We start from the raw sequence: 8,068 nt of genomic DNA, 5'->3' as shown, positions 1-8,068 counted from the left end.
AGGGAAAAATTTTTACTAATTAGAGTCTAATGTTTGTGCACAGTTGTGTCTTTAATCTGACATCGTATGGTCAAAATATTGTTTTTCAAATTTAGTTAATTTTTCCCCAACTTCTTTCATATGGTCATGATATTCATTCATAATATAATTGCATCTATTTGTTATTCTTTGTATTCTAATTTGGGCCCCCTCCACATTCTGGTTGATTTTAATTATTTATTTTGGGGGTACCTTGGTTCTAAGCATGAGAGCCATTCATAAAAAGAATAGCAGGTAAATGTCCCTCCCCACCCCTCTACCCCAGCCCCACTCTGGCACTCTTTCCACTGCACTCCCAGCCCACGCCTCAGTACCAGTCTCATTAGGGTTAATTCTTCTCATGTTTCTTTTGCACAAATGAACAAATTCATGTGTATTTTGTTACCTCTTCTTGTGTCTTCCATGAAAGGAGGCACACTGTAGCAACTCTTTTTTTGTTGTTGTTATCTAGGTACAATTCACATAATATGAAGGGCTTCCCCGGTGGCTCAGACGGTAAAATGTTTGCCTACAATGCAGTAGACCTGGGTTCCATCTCTGGTTGGGAAGATCCTCTGGAGAAGGAAATGGTGAAATAACTCATTTTAAAGCGTGAAATTCACTGGTGTTTAGTATATTCACATGTCATGAAACCACCATCTCTCTTTTATTCCGCAACACTTCCACCACCCTGAAAGGAATCCCCATACCACTGAAAAGTTACTTCTCATTTTCCCCTCACTCTAGCCCCTGCAATGACTAATCTGTTTTCCATCACTATGGATTTACCTATTTTGAATATTTACTACAAATGGAATCACAATATGTGTGAACTTTGGTATCTGGCTTCTTTCACACAGCATAACATTTTTATGCCCGTCCACATTGTAGCATATATCAGCATTTCATCTCTTTTTATGGCTGAATAATATTCCATTGTTTAGATATACCACATTTTCTTTATCTGTCCATCAGTTGAGGACATTTGGGCTGTCATCATCTTTTGGCTATTGTGAATAGTGGTGCTGTGAATATTTATGTACAAGTATTTTAATATCTATTTAATATGTCAGAATATAGGCCTAAGAGTAGAATTTCTGGATCACATGGTCTTTTTAACTTTTTGAGGAACCACTAAAATATTTTCCACAGTAGCTGCATCACTTTACATCCCACCAGCAGCTTATGAGGGTTCTAAGTTCTCCACATGCTCACCAGCATTTGTTATTGTGTGTGTTTGTTTTTAAATTATACTCACCCTAGTGGGTGTAATGTGGTATCTCATTGTGGTTTTGATTTGCATTTTCCTAATGACTAAGGATGTTAAGCATCTTTCCAGGTACTTAATTTGCTATAGATATGTTTTGTTTTTTTTTCACCCAGTACATGCTGGAAATCATTCCATAACAATTCACAAAGTGTCGGGAGCCAGCGTGAGGAATCCCACCCGTGACAAGGTCATGAGGGAGGAAGCTGACATACTCAAGGCCATGATCAGACTTCAGGAGTTCCCCCTGGCATTTCCTGAGCATCTACCCCCCAAAAAATAAGAATCTGCCTGCTTTTCCACTCTTCTGACATTCTCTGGAAAAAGTCAATTCAGGACTTTAGTCTGCATTTGAAAGAGTGTTTCAATCCAAAAACTCCTCTGATGGCTTTCTAGCCTGCCTGCAGGACTGGTACAGCTACGCATGTGATTGTTTGAGGCCTCCTGATCGCAGGAGGCACAGGAAGCTTAAAACATCCTAGGAATGTAAGGGCTTCCGAGGAGTCAAAGTCATTAGAATAGGACTGATTAAAAGTTTCATTTGTTGAGCCAATACTTGCTGCCAAATTTTCATATCCTTTAATATAGTTGGTATATAGAAAAATAAGTAGTAGACCTGGTATTAGCAACATTAGATCTTTGAGTTAAGTACCTTCTTTGTTATAACCCACTATGCCTTTGTTCTATAGAGATGTAACTTTAGCGCTTTAAGGGGATGCAGATTAAAGAAAAACACTTAGGGGAAACGAAATTAACATTCATTAAGAAAGAGAGCCAGAAAGTGTTAACAAGCCTCTTGGCCAAAAGATAAAGTAAATCACCTGAGACCTTTTGTATACAAAAAGATATACAGAAAGAGTCTGGGCTGCTAACACTACATAATTTTGTATTACCCATTGATCTCTGTATAATCAAAAGTATAAAAGGCCTTGAAGGACAACAGAAGGGGAGCCAGTTGCTGGACTGGTTTCCCCCGTGTGTCTCTCTCTTTCTCTCTCTTTCTCCCTCTCCCTCCTTTTCCTCTTTAATTTCAGGCTGAATTTCCAGCTGGGGCACGGAGGCTCGCCAAGTCTACTTACTTGCCCTGGCTGTTAAGACCCGCGCGAAAGGGAGCCTAAGGCGAGGCACCCTTAGATATTCAAGTGAGCGCCGGTGGCCCAACGTAGATGGTGCAAATTCCTTGTCTGGAATTTTATTGGTCTTCCATGTAATCCAAGCTATTCAGCCCTCTTCCTCCACTTAATCTTCCTACTACACTATTTCTTCCTAATCTAATCTTATATTAATAAATAAATAAGTCTTTCCTCGCCGACTCCGTCCACCCTTCGAATTCCCTGGACCCACCGGGGCTGGACCCCGGTAAGAAAGATTGTTCATATTCCTTTTGCACCTGCACAGTAGGTGAATTTTGTGAATTACCATAGTATATTCAACCAGTTGCCTAAACATGGGCATTTAGGTTTTTTCTAACATTTTTCATATAAAAAGAATTCTGCATTGAATAACTTGGTACATATGTATTTTCATATTACTAGAGGCATTCTTTAGGTTAGATTCTTCATACTTCATGTGGAAATGGGATGGGATTGCTGGCTCAAAAGGTAAGTTTGAATGTATTTTTGTTAGACATGAATGACGTTAGCAAGGAACAATACTGTTTCTCTTAAATAGTTTAATGATAAATACAAGGATTGAAGCTCAAGAGGAAGAAAAAACTCAGCTAGCTGTTTATCATGAGAGAAAGAAAACTTGTATAAAAGTTACTTTTTAAAGATAATCTTGTGTGCATGCTCATTTGCTCAGTCATGTCCAACTCTTTGCAACCCTATGGACTGCAGCCTGCCAGGCTCCTCTGTCCATGTGATTTTCCAGTCAATCTTATAAGATAATTCTATGCTAAGGGAAAATAGTCTTGTTAGCACACAAACATACCTCATTTCCCTAAGGTTAGGATTTACATTTTTATAGAATTCCATGAGGTCTAGTAGAAGCTGAGTCCTGAGTATGCTTTTATGCAACTCATTTTTGTGTTTTTAATTTAATTTAATTTTCACTCTGTGTGAAAAACAGGATTAGAAGAATCATGAATCATTCCAAAATTATCAGGGTATGTAGGAGTGGTAAGGAGTGAAAAGAGAAGATACACTCAACTCTCAGTTTACTTCAATTTTCAAGTCACAGAAATATTGAAATATCGGAATGAGTTCTGAGATACCATTTTAACAGTGGATCTGAATAGCCACATCTCTCATATACGATTAATCTGCCATTGGGATTTAGTCATTAAAATTCTACTGAGGGACTTCTGCAGTTTAATCTTTACCAAGAATCATACCTCCCAGTCCAGAAAGGCCTTCAAGATCAAGACCCTCAAGAGCCACAAGAATGACACACCACCACCTGGATTATCATCAGAGAACATTCACTATAGTCATCCTTTCATTCCAGTGTTATCCTAAGGGGTGTTCAATGCATTTGTCACTAGCCAAGTGAGCATTCAGTCCATGCCTGGACCAAATGATACTACGAAGAAGTCAAAAGAAGTAAAGGAATCAATTTATTGCTGCCTCTACCCTTATAGCTCTTTAATGTGCAGTGCTATTTTCAACTGAATCTCCTTGAGGTCAGTTTAAAAAAAAGAAGCTGAGAGGCACTGTTCCAGATGGGTTACCTGGAAGACACCATTGACACCCATACTCTGTGATTAGTTAGCTAAGGATACAGAAACTCAGGAGACAGGAATGCAGAGAGGTAGCATTCCACAGTGCAGAGAGAATGCAAAGTCAGTTCTCAGGGGTCCTGAATGATATCTGACTTTAGCTTTCTGGAGTACTGTAAAACCTATACCTCTGCAGGAAAAACTGTCTTTTTAAAAAATTCTATAAAAACCCTGTATATGAAAAATATGATCTAAATATCTGAATAAAAAATATATGTTCACTTATTTACTCCACAAATATTTATTGAGTGCCTACTAGATGCCAGACACTTTTCTGGGTACTGGATCTAAAGCAGTTAACAAAGAATCATGGCAACCTATGGGCCAGGAGAAAATATTTGTGAATGATGCAACCTACAAGGGCTTAATTTCCAAAATATACAAACAGCTGGAACAATTGCATAACAACAAGAAAAACTAACTAATCAAAAAATGGGCAGAAGAACTGAGTAGATATTTCTACAAAGAAGACATACAGATGGCCAACAGGAAAATGAAAAAATGTTCAACATTGCTAATTATTAGAAAAATGGAAATTGAACGACAATGAGGTGTCACCCCAAACCAGGCAGAATGTGCGTGTGTGCTTGGTCACTCAATCGTGTCTGACTCTGTGGCCCCATGAACCGTAGCCCGCCAGGCTCCTCTGTCCATGGGATTCTCCAGGCAAGAATACTGGAGTGGGCTGTCATGCCCTCCTCCAGGGGATCTTCCCAATGCAGGGATTGAACCTGTGTCTCTTTCCTGCATTGGCAGGCAGATTCTTTACCACTGAGCCAGGAGGGAAGGCACACTGGGCAGAATGGCCATCATTTAAAAATCAACAAATAGTAAATGCTGGGCAGGGTGTGAACAAAAAGGAACCCTCTTATACTTCTGTGGGAATGTAAATTGGCACAGCCACTATGAAAAACAGTATGGAGTTTCTTTAAAAAACTAAAAAATACATGCGCTCCAATGTTCAAAGCAGTGTTATTTAGAGTAGGCAAGACATGGAAGCAACCTAAATGTCCATCGACAGATGAAAGGATAAAGAAGATGTGGTATATATCTATTCAATGGAATATTACTCATCCATTAAAAAGAATGAAATAATGCCATTTGAAGCAACATGGATGTACCTGGAGATTATCATATTAAGTGAAGTCAGTCAGAAATAATGGGATAAATACCACATGATATCACTTATATATGGAGTCTACAGTATGATACAAATGACCTTATTTACAAAACAGAAACAGGCTCATAGATATAGAAAACAAACTTATAGTTACCAAAGGGGAAAAGAAGTGGGAGAGGGATAAATTAGGAGCTTGGGATTAGCAGGTAAAAACAGGTTGTATATAAAAGAGACAACCATACTGTATACCACAGGGAACTATATTCAATATCCTGTAATAAAACATAGTGGGAAATAAAACTGAGCCACTTGATTATACATCAGAAACTAACACAACACTGTAAATTAATTATACTTCAATTAAAACATTTTTAAAAATAGTCATGGAAACCGATCTCATGATATTTACAATTGTGAGAAAAAGTGGAATCCTGTCTAGCCTCTTTTAAAATTTATTCATTCAAAAAATATGAAATGAAATAGGACTCCTGGTGGCATTTTGTTTTCTTCGGTAAACAAAACAGAGAGATTCGTGCCCTCATGAAATCTCCAGTTTAGTAGGGTTACATAAACAATAAACACAATAAATGTGTGAATTATATGGTAGAGTCAAGGGAGATAAGTGGTGTGGATAAAAGGCAAAAATCAAGCAGGGTAAGAAGGGGGATCGGATGTGCCAAGGAGAGGGAGGTGTGCAGAGACAGCAGGCAACTTTAAGTAGGGCAGTCAGCTCACTGAGAAGATATCTGAGCAAAGACGTGAAAGGTGAGGGTGACAGCCCCTCAGATACCTGGAGAAAGACGAGCCATCCCGCAGGCTTTAAGATGGGACCTGATGTGTTCAAGGAAGGAGAGGAGGCAAGTATGGCTGGAGAGGGTCCGTAGGAGAGGGGACAGTAAGAGGAAATGAGAAGAAATGGGAGCAAACTGTGACAGACCTTGGACTATTTAAGGACAAAGTTCAAAAGGATACATGCATCCCGATGTTTACTGAAACACTGTTTATAGCAGGCAAGACATGGAAGCAACCTAAATGGTCATTATGGGACTTCCCTGGTGGTGCAAGGGCTAAGACTCAGTGCTCGCAATGCTGCAGGCCTGAGTTCGATCCCTAGTCAGGGAACTAGATTCCACATGCCCCAGCTAAGAGTTCTCATGCTTCAACTAAACATCTGACATGCTGCAATGAAGATGGAAGTTCCTGTGAGCTGGAACTACAAATAAACAAATAAATATATGTATGCAAGACAGCAAAAGAGACACAGATGTATAGAACAGTCTTTTGGACTCTGTGGGAGAGAGCAAGTGTGGGATGATTTGGGAGAATGGCATTGAAACATGTATAATATCATATACGAAACGAATCGCCAGTCCAGGGTTGATGCATGATACTGGATGCTTGGGTCTGGTGCAATGGGACGACCCAGAGGGATGGTACGGGGAAGGAGGAGGGAGGGAGGTTCAGGATGGGGAACATGTGTATACCTGTGGTGGATTCATGTTGATGTATGGCAAAACCAATACATATTGTAAAGTAATTAACCTCCAATTAAAATAAATAAATTTATATTAAAAAATTAAAAAATTTTTTAAAAACGCCAAAAAAAAAGTAGCCACTAACCACATTTTTAATTTAATTTAAATTTAAATAGGCACATATGGTTACCTTATTGAACAGTGCAAGTCTATGGGGGGAAGAACAGAGTTCGTGTCCTCTGGCAGGTTCAGCAGAACCAATTCTAAACATATTTATGTATAAAGCAATTTCTTATTATTAGAAAGTAACTTATCAGGGATAGCATTGTGGCACAATATGTGTTTGTTGTTATCATATAATCATAATTCTGAATAATATATTTGGTCCATCTGTAGTATCTGTAAAATGAAGTGGCTTAAAGAGATGTTTGTTTCTATTTTTAAAGTATGTAGCCTTGAAAATGCTCTATTTCTTGAGTTTGCAAACTTTGGTGCTGAGACTTCTATAATTTTCAAATGATTGTGATGACAGAAGGAAAAAAGTAATTGGGATTGTAGTTGAAGTGGGTACTCTGCAGAATTTTCTTTCACTAATTTAAATAAATCAACATCTCTCCTTCTATGTAAAATGTTTGAAATAAATGCAAAACTGTCTTAAATAAATAAATAAATACACAAATGTCCACTGACAGATGAACGGATAAAGAAGATGCGGTACATAGATACAGTGGGATGTTGTTCGTTGTTTTGTTGCTGGCGTATCTGGAGGTGGAATATTACTCGGTCATTAAAAACAATGAAATGCCATTTGCAACAACATGGGTGGACCTAGAGGGTATTACACTAAGTGAAGTAAGTCAGATGGAGAAAGACAAATTTCATGTGATATCACTTATACGCAGGAATCTAAAAATAATGACGCACATGACCTCGTTTACAAAATAGACTCACAGACTTAGGGAATGAACTTATGGTTATGGGGGGAAGTGTTGGGGGGACAGGATAGATTGGGCATTTGGGATTGACATGTATACACTTCTATATTTAAAACAGACAACCAACAAGGAACTACTGTATACAAATATATAATAAACTAAAAAAAAGAGAGAACTTGGGCTTTAACTCTAAGAGATGAAAGAAGCCAGTAAGGGGTTTTAGCAGAAGAATGGCATGACACACCAGACTTGCCTTCTACACCACCTGTTTGTCCGAGGAGACTGGAGGGAGCAAGTAGAGAAGCGGGGAGACCTCCTGTTAGAATAAGCTGGGAGAAAGATGAGGGGGCTCTGATGATGTGAGGAGCTGAGACAGGGATGTGAGATGAGACAGTGAGGTGACAGTTTCTGAGTAGATTTGCAGGTGGAGCCAACAGGATTTGCTCAAAGACTGGACTGTGATATGAGAGAAAGGGAAGAGCTGAGAACAACTCTAAGGCTTTTGACCTTTTGGAAGAAAGGAGTATTCCCCAG

This window comes from Oryx dammah, unplaced genomic scaffold, assembly GCF_014754425.2.
Source record: "Oryx dammah isolate SB20612 unplaced genomic scaffold, SCBI_Odam_1.1 HiC_scaffold_29, whole genome shotgun sequence".
Taxonomy (NCBI): domain Eukaryota; kingdom Metazoa; phylum Chordata; class Mammalia; order Artiodactyla; family Bovidae; genus Oryx; species Oryx dammah.
The sequence above is the reverse complement of the archived record's forward strand: the minus strand, read 5'-3'. Positions refer to the sequence as shown.